Genomic DNA, 13,738 nt, shown 5'->3' with positions numbered 1-13,738 from the left:
TGGGAAGATGCCCGACACAGCCACAAGCATTTGAGGGACAATACTGCATGGCCACGAGGCCTGGGGATTATGGAAAACAAGAAGGGGGAACACCCCAGCCCCCCAAGGCTTGGTGAGGCTGCAAGGGCTCAGCTCCCCACCCTTGGCTCCGTGCCCCAGCAAAGCCCCCTTCTGCAGACTGGGAATGCTGGGGGGGAGGCGTGGGACAGCCCTGCTCCCTGGGCTGGCCTTTCTCATTGAAATGAGGAGGATTCAGCATGGAGGGAAGCATTGACAATCGCTCCCCAGCTCCCAGCCAGCCGGGCTGGGCGGTGAGTGTGCGAGCGCGCCGTTCTCCCTTCGCCCCTTTCTTCCCTTTGAATCAAACCAGATGTCTCCCATGAAATGAGATTGCTGGAACTCACACTGGAGAGGGACAATGCGGAGGGATGCGAGGCTCCCGCGGAGCCACATCGCGCTGCAGCTCTGGCGAAGGCAACGGCTGCGGCGAGGGCTGGGGGTGGTGGCACTGGTGCCTTGTCACCGGGGCTGGACCTTTCTACCCCCCGCTGTATCCTGTATGATTTGCTCTCTCTGGCTCTGGGATCCTTACTGGAAGGTTTTTCTTTCACCCCCCACTCTCCCCTTTCTGGGTCTACCAGCAGAAGATCTCAGTTGCAGCTAAACTCGGCAGATGGGGCACCCAGCACAAGGAGATGGCTCATCCACTGACTCAGCCGGTAAGGTGCTGCTGGAGCTTTCCCTGTGAGTTTGCCCAGGCACTTTGGGAAGGGGAATTTTTGCTTTCAGTTTGGCTTTGGCATCCAGGTTTCCTGATGTGTCGTACAAACTCGGAGACGCTGGGGCACGAGCCAGAGGGGCTGCTGCTGGCAGGTCCCCTCTGCAGCAGGACACGGCGTGGAGTGGCTGAGGGTTAGAGCTTGATTGTGCACAAAAAAGAGGGAAAAAAGTAAAGCTAAGGGCAGGAGAACCCCCCACTTCTGTGTTTCATGCAGCTCATTTTGGTCATGGTTGTAGAACAGTGTCCTGAATTAAGCTTTTCTTTTTTCACCTTTGTGTGATGATGGGACTCCTGAGAGTGGCAGTTTGGGATGTTTTCCTTTGTGGCAGTTTGAGATATTCCTTCTTCTAAGAGGTGTTGTCTGTGTGTATTGGGATGTGACGGATGGTGGCTCCATACACATCACACGGCAAGTTTTAACACAGGCACTCTGCTGGGTATGCCCCGTTAAATGGCCAAAAATGTGCATTTGATGCACATGGATGATCACACATACACTGCTGGCTCCCTTGCACACACCTGCTGGCTGAGGCTCACTCCACGCTTACAACCAGGTGAAACCCTTGTGTGTGTGTCTGTGTGGGCACGTTACAGGTGCAAGCACATAGAATTATGTACACTGAAATGTGTTCATAAACCACACAAGTTTGTGTACGAGGTGTTTGTGTGCACACACGTCTCCGTGCAGGGGTGTTCCCAGTGTGGGCGAGGATTGTGTGCGTGCCCACGTGCTGGAACACACGTGGTGGTGGTGGGAACTATTGTGTTCTGCCCTGTAAATTATGGACTTTTCACTTGTCCATGTGTGAGGCTGGTAGCACTGCCTGCTCTGGAGGCAGCACGTCATTTTAGGAATATGGTTTTGCTTCCACCTCCATTTTAAGTTCTGCCATGGAGGTCTCCGGAGAAGAAAGTGCCCCTGGAAATCAGAAAGTGAAAGGAAAAAAGGGAAAAACTGTGGAGCTCCAGCTCTGAGCATTCCAGCTGCGTGAGCCAGGCCCAGAAATCACCAAACTGACTAAAAAGTTTGTGTGACTCCAAAAAAATATCTAAAATTGAGTTTCTTTTCATTTGCTTTCTCCTGGGACTGTCGGATTTCACTCTGGTTACATCACCTTGCTTTTTTGCACAGCCACAAGGTCTAGAAACTTACTTTAAAAAAACAAAAATTCATACTTGCGCAGATTCACATGACTCACAGAGCTGGGAATTTAAGGCAACCAGAAACACTTGTAGAAAAATCACAGGAATTGGCAACACGGGCAGTGACTAATCCTGATGGGTCCCTGATAGCAGCATCTCTCAGTTCATACAATATTTTGGGGGCGTAGCTGGGCTACAACCAAGACTTTGATCCTCTTCCCAGTGATAGCAGCTGCTTGGGAATGATCTTACCTCCCGTCTGGCATCACTGCCTCTGGGGAAGCTGGATTTCAGGAGTAATTCAGGTTAAAGTTAGCTCTGCCAGGTGGCTTGAACCAGCTCGATGAGCTGGAGTAGGTCATAGGGGCTTGTGTCGCACGGCTGCTGGGGACTGGATCATTCCCAGCTCCCTGGATAGAAGGGTAAAATGTTATTTTTGGGGGGCAGGTAGTGCTGGATTCTGAGTGAGGATTTCACTATGGGTGTAGTCCCTGCACAGCTACATCCACTCAGCGAACACCCCTGCCAGGGTTTTGGCAGAAACGCGGTGTTTCTAGTTTAAAAGCAGGTATTTCTGAATGTTTTTAAATCCACATCCCTGAATTACTGTCGGGGTGGAAAAAAAGTATTAATTAAGGCCAGGGACGGCGGCGGAGTTCTCCGAATGGAGAGGTCGGGATCAGGCAGCAGCATCACGTGCCCCTTCCCAAGGCAGGAGGCTGCAGAACGATCAAAGGAAAAGGAGAAACTGCAAACTGCAGCTGCTGCTGGTGCCAGAGCTGTCGGGGAGGGGTGGCCAGGCACCACGGCTGGTGACAGAAAGTTCTGTGGGAGGCAGGAATAAAGCTGACATTCACTGAGGAGGTGCCAGCAGCCTGTCCTTAGGCAAAACAGCAACTTAGAGTCACCATCAAGAGCTAACGCAGAGAGAAACTTTCTGGATGAATTTGTGTCATCAATGTGAAGCTGAATTTGGCACTTCCCAGTGCTGCATCCCTCTGCCCACCGACATGATCCAAGTCTGAGGGAAAGGTGGCAGCTGCTAGGAAAGGTTTAATGCTGTGGAAGCGTCCCACGTCCCATAGACTGAGGTGATGAGTTGATGGTGGGGAGGACAGGGGGAGCAAACACCTGCTTGGAACCAGGACACCTTTTTTAGGCTTTTCATCATTTTCATCTTGCAGAGAATCATAGAATATCCCGAGTTAGAAGGCTCAAGCTGGGATACCATCGCCATGAGTGCTTTGAGACATCATAGCCCTGTCCCTGGACAGCTCATTTCAAGAACTGCTTGGCTGTATGTGAAACAGAAGTATCCCAAATGCTGGAAAGTTGTAAGGGCTCGCTTCCACTCTGAGCCCACAGCCAAACGTGCTGGCTGTTCCCTGAAGCACACGGTTCAGGGGGACTGCGCTCCGTGGTGGCTGATCCACCCGGGATGTGCCTCCATCCCCGTCTGTGGCCGCCACTCTCCGTACAATTCACCTGCCTGCCTGTTAATGTTAAACCTCTTTGCTTTGTCAATGGGACTGGCAGCAAGAGGAGTCTCACTCTCCATGCAAGGATCCTAAAGTGCTTTTCAAACATTTGTTAATTAAGCTGTTCTATGAGATAAGTAAATTAGCGCAAAGCCTGATCCAAAGCTCCTTGAAGTCCATTGGTTTTGGTGAGCCCAGGTCCATGGGATCAGGCCCAGGAGATCAGATTTTAAAACCCCTCAATTTTGTTAAGAGCTCAGCATATTGGCTGCAGATGGGTGCTAAGCTACAGGGCAATCTGGCGCTGGGATCGCGGGTGCCACACCCTTGGCAGACTTGGTTACGTTCATAACATGGAGGGTTTGGACTTCTAGTCACAAGGGGTTCTTTTTTAAAAACTGCACTAAGGTTGCTGGAGAAACTTCTGATGAAATCTAGGTAATTTTAGGTCTGGGATCAAAAGGGGGTGTTCAATTTCAAGGTCACACTCTCCCCTTATTCCTGCTGCTTAAACATGTAGTTCATTTTCCAAGCAACACTTTTTCCTCCCATTGGAATCCCATCTTCTGCAAGCAGATAATTCCTGATTTCAACTTCTAGAACATCAGAATTACCACGTGTTTCCCTGGGTAGGTCCTCTTCAGAATTTTGTCCAGGGGCATGTCGGGGTTTTGGCACTTATGTCTGAATCTCCATCAGCCCAGAAACGCCAGTGCAGCCGCAGATCAGCTCCATGAGCATCGCACCTACCTCCACCGCAGTGCCAGTGGGGCCAATTTCCTGTGTGTGCTCCCACTGCCTGCCTGGTGCATCCACCATCAGTCAGATGCTTCCTGGACCTGTCAAGCCCGAGGCCCATGTGTTGGCCAGATGGTTCCATGTGTGCCCAGCAAATCTAACACATCCAGGATGTTGGATTCGTTGCACGTTCATTCTCAAGCTGTGCAGCGCATGTGCACATATTTCTGTCCAGGAAATCTTGACGGGAAATATGGAAGCTTCATCTGAGGGATTTACCTGTCTCTTGTTATCCTGACCGACGAGCCCTGTCTGTAAGGGTCCACCTGAGAGAGGGAGATGGGCCGAGGACAAAGGGAAATGGTTTCAAACCAAAAAAGAGGGGAGATTTACATTAGATATTAGGAGGAAATCCTTCCCTGTGAGGAAGGTGAAGCACCAGGATAAGTTGTCCAGAGAAGCTGTGTATGCTCCATCCCTGGAAGTGTCCAAGGCCAGATTGGGTGGGGCTTGAAGCAACCTGGGATAGTGGGAAGTAGGGTGTCCCTACCCATGGCAGGGGGATGGAACTTGATGAGCTTTAAGGTCCTGTCCAACACTAATTATCCCACGATTCTATGATTCTACTATTTCCAGTTTTAAAACAAGAATGTGAGTCATGGAGTCAAACCAACTTGCAGTAGGTGCAACAGAAGTGGCACTGGCATTTCCATGAGCTACACATGAGCTCCCTCAGCACAGTCACATCTTCCCACTTGGAGGCTCAGTGCACCTACTTTTAATGCTCTTTCTAGTTATTAATTATTTTAAATGAAAACGGGGCAGGTTTATAGGCGGGGTGATGCCAAATGAAATCCCATTCTTTCAGGAACATGGATGTGGGTGATGTTGGCTATTTTTAGCCAAAGAAGGCCAACAAAGAGTTTTGAAGCATGGATTTGGTGCTGGAGAAGAGTGGCATTGATTATTCACACTCACAACATATACAGTTAAATACATATAAAAGAGATTTTTTACCTTTTATCTGGTGTTTTCTTGCTGTTTATAAATCTCAGGTGGAGTTGGCATGCACGATCCTTAAGTCTTTTGTGTCTTTCTAAGTAATTTAGTCAAAGTCATGCAGTCAGTCCAGGGTGTAGTCCAGAGAGACAGCACCCTGTTTTTTCTCCTCTGGACAAGTGCTATCACTCCAATTTCGTGCAGAGGCACCCTGCCTGCACCTCAGTGCCTCATTTTTCCCCATCATATTCCACAACGGTTCTTGCACATTTTGACAGAGATGAGGAAAGTCATTACGTTGCAGGTGATGCCTCCTTTCCAGGGAGGCTCTAATCATCCTGTCGTGCTCCAGAGCTCTTCCTGTCGGTGCTAATTTTAGTCTGATGCTGGAAGTTGCTGCCGGGTGCTCGGGATGGGATGGAGCCTGAGCCATGCAGGTGTGTTGCAATCCTAATGCTGCTCCGGCATCCTGGACGTCAGACCTTGTTGGGAGAAGTCTAAGGAACACATCTCAGCACTTTTTTAGCTGTTTTGCACTTGCTTATGTCAGTCCAGGGATGGCTGATGCCTCTCCAGAGGCACAACAGAGACAGTGGGGACCTGCTTTTCCAAATAGTTAAGTCTCCTGCAGGCACCTAAAACAGGGCCAGGTTTTCCCTGGCGTTCACCTTCCGGCTCTGCCTGTCTGGGCAGGCTCCTGCGGGAAGAATGAGCGATTCTGAGAGAGCAGGTCCTTGCTCTGTCGTGCAGAGAAGACTTTGTCAGCACAGGGACTTTGGGCACAACAAGCGGGTGACACTGTCAGGTCTTTGCATTTATTTTCTCTCTGCAATTCAAGATCCTTTTGGAAGCATCTCACAGCTTGGAAAGAGGGCGTTTTATCATGGCTCTGGGCTCAGCCTTGCACTGCTCTGCTCTGGACACTGCTTTTGGTGGTGTAGGTTAATGAGTGGGACACAAGGACCTGATGTGTGAGAGACAGAGCAGAGAGAACCAGAGAAGCTGTGGCTGGCCATCCCCTTGGCTGCAACCAAGTTCCAAGTTAAAGCTCATCCAGTCCAGACCCTGCCATGGGCAGGGACATCTTCCACTATCCCAGGTTGCTCCAAGCCCCATCTAACCTGGCCTTGAACACTCCCAGGGGTGGGGCACACACAGCTTCTCTGGGCACCCTGTGCCAGGGCCTCACCACCCTCACAGGGAAAAATTTCCTCCCAGTATCCCATTTAACCCTGCCCTGTCGCAGTGGGAAGCCATTCCCCCTTGTCCTGTCTTTTCAGACCCTTGTCCAAAGTCCCTCTCCAGCTCCATTGGAGCCCCTTTAGGCACTGGAAGCAGCTCTAAGGTCTCCCTGGAGCCTTCTCTTCTCCAGGCTGAATTTGAGCACATTAAAAGTTTCTTAGAGTTCTCTTCACCTCTGCCTCCCAGGGGTTAACAGTCCTGGAAGTACTTTGATTCCTGGGTTTAAAAACTGGGAGGAACAAGGTCTTTGTCTAGCCTGCTGTAGACTCAACCCACCTCAGTTTTTCCCGGGCACCACAGCGTGCTACTGCGCCAAGCACACAGCAAGGCAGAATCAGACCCTGAGCCAATTTACCCCTTCTTCTTATCAGTCTAGACATCCTCATTATCCAGATAAAAGTCTGATCCCTCACTGAATCCCACTAAGCTTCTGCCTGTACGGTACTGAAGGCAGAGGGCACTCGCCCTCGCCCAGGACGCCCCTGTGGGTGGGAGATGCCGCCCCCAGCTCCAGTTCCTGCACTGGGAGCAGGTCGCGGGGTGAGTGTATATTATTCCAAGTGCTTTACCAATTACAAGTCATTACTAATGCTTTTATTACCATTATTTAATAGATCGTGTTAATTATTATTATTAATTTGCTTTAAAAGCAGTGTTTCCATAGCAACAGGGAGACGTGTGCTGCTTTTCAGGCACATCAAGTGGACACGTTCCCATCTTTTCCTCAATGGGCTGGTAACCCACCGCAGGGCTGGGTGATGGAGGGGGCTGTGCTTTGGTCCCTGAGGGGATGGTACCAGCAGGGCCATGCAGGAAAGATGAGAGCACCATCTCTGTCACTGGGGAGTCCCTTGTGCCATTAAAAAGTTCCTTTGGGATGCAGACTTTGTGCCCAAATGCTGCAGATGCCCCAAGAGAGCAGAGCAGGTGCGGTAATGTTTGTACCTCTGCGTGACCCAGGAGTGAAGGTGCGACTGTTAATTCCCACACTGCTGATTCCCTGGACTCCAGCGCTCCCTCAGAATGTGCCTTGTCTCCTTTTATGTTTTCCAGCCAGCTGCAGAAGGACCAGGACTTGGAAGCCAGGCTGAAGTCCAGCAGACCTGGCTGCAGGATGCCAAATCCCAAAGAGGTCTGCAGTGGCTTGGGGACTGCTGCTGGCATGCAGGAAGCTCTGAGCCTCGGCAGGTGCCGCAGTACTTCCAGGGATGAGGGACCAACAGGGATGCTCAGGTGCCACTTTCCAGTCTCAGGCTGTCGACAGGCTCTGGTACAGGTATCCCTGTGGCGAGAGGGAAATGCAGGGATTGGTGCCAGCTCCTCTGGGGTGTGTTGAAGGCTTTGCCAAGGCTGAGAAGGTAAGGCATGCGTGCTTCTTTGCAGATTTACACACTAAAAAGGTTTAAACACTGAACCCATGTTTAAAGTTGGCCTCTGACCCATCGTATCCCTCTGACGCTGTGTGCAGCTGACCTTCACCCCACACTGCCACAGTCACTCCTCCCAGGAGGAAGGTGCCTCATACACAGCTTCTGGGGGGGGCTAAGGGGCTGGGGGTGGCATTTGCTGGGGACCTTGTACCCCGTCATGGTGGAGGTACCTGCGGGTTGGGCTGTGTTCTTGCGAGAGAAGTTTACAGCAGAGGAGATGCAAGAGGCCAAGGTCAGGCTCAGCCAGAGGTGGTCTGTCAGGGCATGTTCTGAGCCCCAGCACTGCTCAGGGAGAGCCCGTACCCAGCAGTCACTCCGAAACAAGCTGCAACACTAATTGCTGGCAGCCAGAACACAGGGCCCAGCACTAGAGAGCCCATGGGGACCACAGCTCCATCTGCCCAAGCTAAAGGAGTCCCCAGAGGGCTGGAGCCAGACATGCTGTCACCTTATCCCTGCTGGTCCAGGTGGTCCCAAGGGCTGCATCGGGAGCAGACACACATCTCCACACCGGCTGGGTGCCCTGCCTCTGCCTTCTGCCGGCAAGTCATCACCAATTCTTTTGCCCACTGCTTTCTGTGTTGTCAGAGCAGTGGAAATTCATCGTCCTCATGAAAGTTCCAGCCAAAGTCTCGATCCAGCAGCTCCTCAACGGGGATTTGGGAGCTGCAGCCTTAAGGAACACCAGCAGTGACAGCCGGGCAAGCAGCAGCACTTAAGGCACTTGCTGTAAAGCTAGAAGCACTTGCTCCACGGTAGCCCATCCCACGTCATTCCAGTTCACCCTGCTGTCCTGGGGCGGTGGGTTCTGTGGGGCTGCGAGAGGGGATTACCCTGCTGAGCCCTGCACGTCCCTGGCGAGAGCAGCTCCCGGCAGCGTTTCGGCTTCTTGGGGTCAAAACTGGGGGTGGCAGGTGTCTGGAACAAAGCCTCGTGTGGCTGTCGCCCCCCGTGCCAGCTGTGGCGTTCCCAGGGCTCGGGGGGTTCTGGCTGCCCTGACGTGGGTAGGTGGGGTGCAGGTATGTCCCGATAGGACCCACCGGGAGCGCGGAGGCACCGCGGTCCTGCCGGCTCCGAGCTGCACAAAAGCTGCCGAACGCGGCCGCGCCTCCCCCTGCTCCTCGAGAAGTGGAGAAACACAAAAGAGAGAGGCAGGAGGGCTGGGAGCGGTGGGAGAGAGGGAGGGAGAGAGGGAGGGAGGGAGAATCCCCCATGCCCGGAGCTAATCCCAGCTCCTCTAGGAGAGGGATCTCGAATAACAGCCGTCCGTGGTCGAGGCCAGATGGATTTGATTTAATAACAAAGCAGGGGGGCTTGGGATCATTTCGGAGCCTTCCAAAGGGCCGGATCCTCGGCAAGCAGCAAAGGGCTTTCCAAGCGGTCTAAGTCCCAACGTGAGCTGCAGACTGCTTGACTGCTTCCCAAAATGCCGGGATTGCCTCGGCTATGGGAACATCTTCTGCTTCCCGGGAGCTCCCTGAGCCCCGGCCACCCGTGGGACACAGAGCAGCACCAAATGCAAGGGGCTCTGGGCTTTTCACGAGGACACAGCCAGGAGGGAAAGGGGATCGGGAGGCAATTCCTGAGGCTTCCACAGCTGTGGTGCCTCACCACTTAGCACTTTAGGGAGCACAGGGTTGGTCCTGCTTTTGCAAATCCAGGAGACTCCCACTGCACCCCACAGTGGCTGAAACTTCTCACTCCTTAGTTTCAGCATCTCGGAGGCAGGGAGGCAGCTCAGGACAGTGTCACCCTGTCCCTGAGCCATGCCAAAGGAGCAGGCTGTGGGTTAGGAGAGGGGGCAGCACCCAGGGCAGCCATGCAGGTTTCACCCTGCTCCTGCCTCTAATTCCACCTTGGGTTTGCCTTGGAGAGGGTGGATGAGCAGGGAGGAGTTTCCTGCACGTGGCAAGAATTCAGCATTTGGGCAAAGACCCCCCCCACCCCCACTGCTGTCTGAGGCCCCTCCCACCCGCCCAGGACACTTGGGGCCGGCTCCTGATCCCGTTGTCAGGAGATGCAGTGGGCACCTTGGGCCATGCCCGGCCTGTTCCTTTCCTTGGAGCATCCACAGAGCCAGTACCAGCAAGCGGATGCTAGGGACTGACTGGCTGAAGCAACACCAAAATCCCCCTATTCATTCCTGTCTCCTGTGGTCCTTTGGGATGCTTAAAAGGCGACGGTCCTGTGGCAGGCAGGTCTCGGTGCAGCAGAGCAGCACCTCGCTGCCGGGCCGTCCCCACTACCCTGCTTGCCACGTCTGCCAGTTGGTGCTTGGGCCAGCAGCCTCCCCGGAGATCTTGTTTCTGGAAACCGGAGCGGCCTTGGCGCTGCCCCGCCAGCTCCCCAAGCAGTGGGAGGTGCTGCCGTCAGCGCAACACCTGCAGCTCAGCTCCCGTCCGGATCGCCTGGCGCTCTGCCGTGGGAGCAACGAGATCCCGGCGCCAGTGATGTGCCGGCAACAGCAAGAGGGGTTTGCTGCTCGGGAGAGGATGACAGGGCTGTGCAGCTGGGCTGGAAGGACACAGGGAGGCAGGAAGAACTGCGGGTCCATCTCAGAAGTAGGGAGCCAGGAGCCTGGCTGCGTGTCTGGCACGTTGTATGCAGAGAGGCCGGGATGCAGGAGCTATCATCCCACGTCTCCAATGGAGTGTCTTGCTCCAGCTGTGTCCTGCTCACCGTGCTCATCTCCATCCCTGTCCCACCCGCTCTTCAGCGGCACCACGGTCGCTGTTCCGTGCAGCTGGTTTCTGATTCCCGCTTGTGCCCGGCACTGCTGCTGGCAGCATATCCCGTCTCCTGGCTCCCTCTTCGGGACTATCTGCTGTCAGGGAACCTTTTCCCCTTCTCTTTGCTGCTGGCAAAAAGCCTGGAGGGAGAGCCGGGTCAGCGTGGGGTGGCTGAGGGAGGCACAGACTGTGCTGCCCCTGCTAATCCACTGCTGGGTCAGGACACGGCTGTTCCTCCCCATGCCAGAGTCGGGGGATGTTCCCCCTACGCTGGGTGTTCAGTGCCTCGGGGACAAGCGCTGCCGGCAGTGCAGACCCCGGCGAGCGATGGCTCCTCTCCTCAACCCCTTGGGAAGACGCCAGCCTGGTATGGGAGCTCGGTCCCATTTACTCGCAGCTCTGCTTCCCTAATGAGAAGCAGTCTCTCAGCCTTGGCCCCGTGCCTGTAAAAATGAATCTGTGCTCGTGCTTTCGGTGCCACGCGCTCTGCGGCCAGAGCAGGGGGTCTGTGGAGAGGGGTGACACGGGACAGCGAGGGGTGGCATCCCCCGAGCGCTCCTGGGCTGCTGGCAGCCCGAGGGCTCTGGATGGCAGCCCGAGGGCTCTGCATGGCAGCCGGACGGTCCCCGCGCCTCTCTGGGTCTCCAGGCTGGGACGTCGCAGAGCCGAGTGACACCTCTGTCCCGAGTCCCATCGACCTTCAGCAGCCACAGGGTGAGGCTGGCAGTGGGTTAGGGCAGCCCCCCGAGCCCACCCGCCGGGGCGCGGGGCGAGGAGCCGCCGTGGCCAGCGCTGTCCCGGGGCTGGGCTCCCCGCTCTGTACTGCGGGCGTCTGACACGAGATGGAGCTGCCGATCCCTCCTATGCCCTGCCGGGGACTCGGGCTGTGCTCGGCTGAGCCTCGGCCCCCGGCATCACCCAGCTGCAGGGCACAGGAGCGACCTTGGCATCACCTCCGGGGGCTGGAGGCTCCCCTTGGCCGCGCCTCGGGGCGGGCAGGCGGGGACAGGGCCTGGGGGTGCGAGTTCTGCGGGTGAGAGGGTTTGGTGCTGTGTCTGCTGATGCAGAGTCCCATGGGGACTGTGCTTGGGCTGGCCTCTCACTGCCCAGAGGAGGGGAACCAGGATGGGTCCAACCCCGTGCCACAGTAAAACCACACAGCTGGCCAGACTTTAGGGGTTACAGAATCACAGAGTTGGGACTGGAAGAGACTTTAAAGCCTATCTTCCACCATGCTGCCGTGGGCAGGGACACCTTCCACGATCCCAGGTTACTCTAAGCCCCGTCCAACCCGGCCTTGAACAATTCCAGGAATAGGGCATCCACAGTTTCTCTGGGCAGCCTGTGCCAGGGCCTCACCACCCTCCTCCCTTTATCCTTTGACAGAGCAGAGGGTTTTGCAGAGCCTGCAGTGTGGATGATGCTGTATAATCATTAATAATACATGGATTTATTTGCATTATGGTAATTTCCTCATATGCATGAGCATCCTCATATGAGAGCAGGGCTTGGCTTTGCAAGGGGCCATGTATGGAAATCCTGCCAGAGAGGATATATCATGAGACCTGTTGCTCACGAACACAAGTGAGCTCTTCAGGGACATCAAGATGGGAGGCAGGCTGGACTGCGGTGACCGTGCACCAGTGGAGTTCACAGCCCTGAGAGATGTGGGACAGGCAAAGATTCAAGTTAGGATTGGACCCTGAATTTTAGGAAAGCAAACTGCAAGCTGTTCAAGGGGTCAATGGGATCCCTAAGAAACTGCCCTTAGGGACAAGGAGGCAGAACAGAGATCGTTAGAAGCAGATCTTTAAGGACTCTTTCCATAGGCTGCAGGAACTCTCAATCCACACGAGTAAGAAATCAGGAAAGGAAGACAAGAGACTGGCATGGCTGAGTGGAGACCTGCCGGTCAGCTGGAGGGGCAAGAAGGAAATGGACAGAACATGGAGAACAGGAATCATGGAAAGAGGACAAATGGCAACAGCTTTAAACTTTAAAAGAGTAGGTTTAGATTAGATATTAGGAAGAATGTCTTCCTCATGAGGGTTTGTGAGGCACCAGCACAGGCTGCCCAGAGTGGCTGTGGCTGCCCCATCCCTGGAAGTGTTCAAGGTTGAACAGGGCTTGGAGCAACCTGATCCAGTGGAAGGAGTCATTGCCCATGGCAGAGGGGTAGAAGGAAATGGGCTTTAAGGTTCCTTCTACCCCAATCAGTCTGTGGTTCTGAGATTCTATATGATTGAAGAGACCACCTCTATGCAGACAAACCCCCAGGTGTTAAGACAGTAATGGAAGAATGGAAAAATGTGCTGAACCCGGCCTGGCAAATGGAGAAACCAAGGTGTGGACCTCTGCATCATTGGCAGATGAGCTCTGAAGACCCCATACCTCACTGGTGGGTGGAGGGGCTGTTCTAGCACTTGGGCTGAGCACTGCAGACCAGGCAGATCTGAGCATCTGGTGCATAGGGACAGGCTTTGCACAGAGAAGGGCAGAAGGTAGAAGTGGAGGCAGTGGAAAGAGGAGCTCACCTTCAGCATGGAACAGGAGGGCTGAAGTTTGGTGCTCTCTGTCTTTGTCGTTGGATCCAAGGGTGTTTTCTGATTGTTCATGAGTCATTCAAAGTGGGATGTGTCCTCCATGTGGTGGTTTGGGGCTGGGGTGTGTCACAGCACCCTCTGCTTCTGCTGCCACTGGCCCCCACAGCCGCCATCCTACTGCTCTCTGCAGCAATTGGAGTCTCCAGCAAGCACAGTCCACTTTCCTGGAGGAAAGTGCTCCATCCTGCCCAGTCCAAACCCACCCTGTGGTCTCAGCTCTGCCCTCGGATCACAGCAGGGATCCCTCAGCTTCCCCATCCCAAACCCTATTGAAAGAGTGGCTGAACCACAGGGCTCATAGATCCCAACCAGCAGCCGTGGGGCCCTTGGCAACAGGCAAACAAACAGCTGGCTTTGTCACCAGCGTGATTCATGGTGAGGCTGGGAGCGCCTGTTTGGCCACTCGGCCTCTCCTGCCTCGGACAAACTGGGATGAAGCACTTTTTTATCATATTTTTCCATTGATGTTAATCTGCATTTATTCATCTCCAGCCTCTACGGCCTTTTACGTCCAAACCCCATTAAGAAAACTCGCACTGCTCCTCCTCCCTCGGGCCCGGGGATGCTGCAGGAGCAGTTCCAACAGGCAGCACAG

At 54.3% G+C, this 13,738-nt stretch overlaps 1 long non-coding RNA gene across 1 annotated transcript; it reads right to left on the bottom strand.

Moving 5' to 3' along the window:
- Nucleotides 1-5,927: 5,927 nt before the first annotated feature.
- On the bottom strand, nucleotides 5,928-13,528 carry LOC147648789 (uncharacterized). The gene is made up of 2 exons (XR_015279813.1): nucleotides 13,075-13,528; nucleotides 5,928-7,663 (listed from the first exon to the last, which is right to left on the bottom strand). It is a non-coding gene; the product is annotated as an uncharacterized LOC147648789 (long non-coding RNA).
- Between the last annotated feature and the right edge of the window lie 210 nt (nucleotides 13,529-13,738).

Source organism: Cyanistes caeruleus, chromosome 30 (assembly GCF_971803275.1).
Source record: "Cyanistes caeruleus chromosome 30, bCyaCae1.hap1.1, whole genome shotgun sequence".
NCBI lineage: Eukaryota > Metazoa > Chordata > Aves > Passeriformes > Paridae > Cyanistes > Cyanistes caeruleus.
The sequence above is the reverse complement of the archived record's forward strand: the minus strand, read 5'-3'. Positions and strand labels throughout refer to the sequence as shown.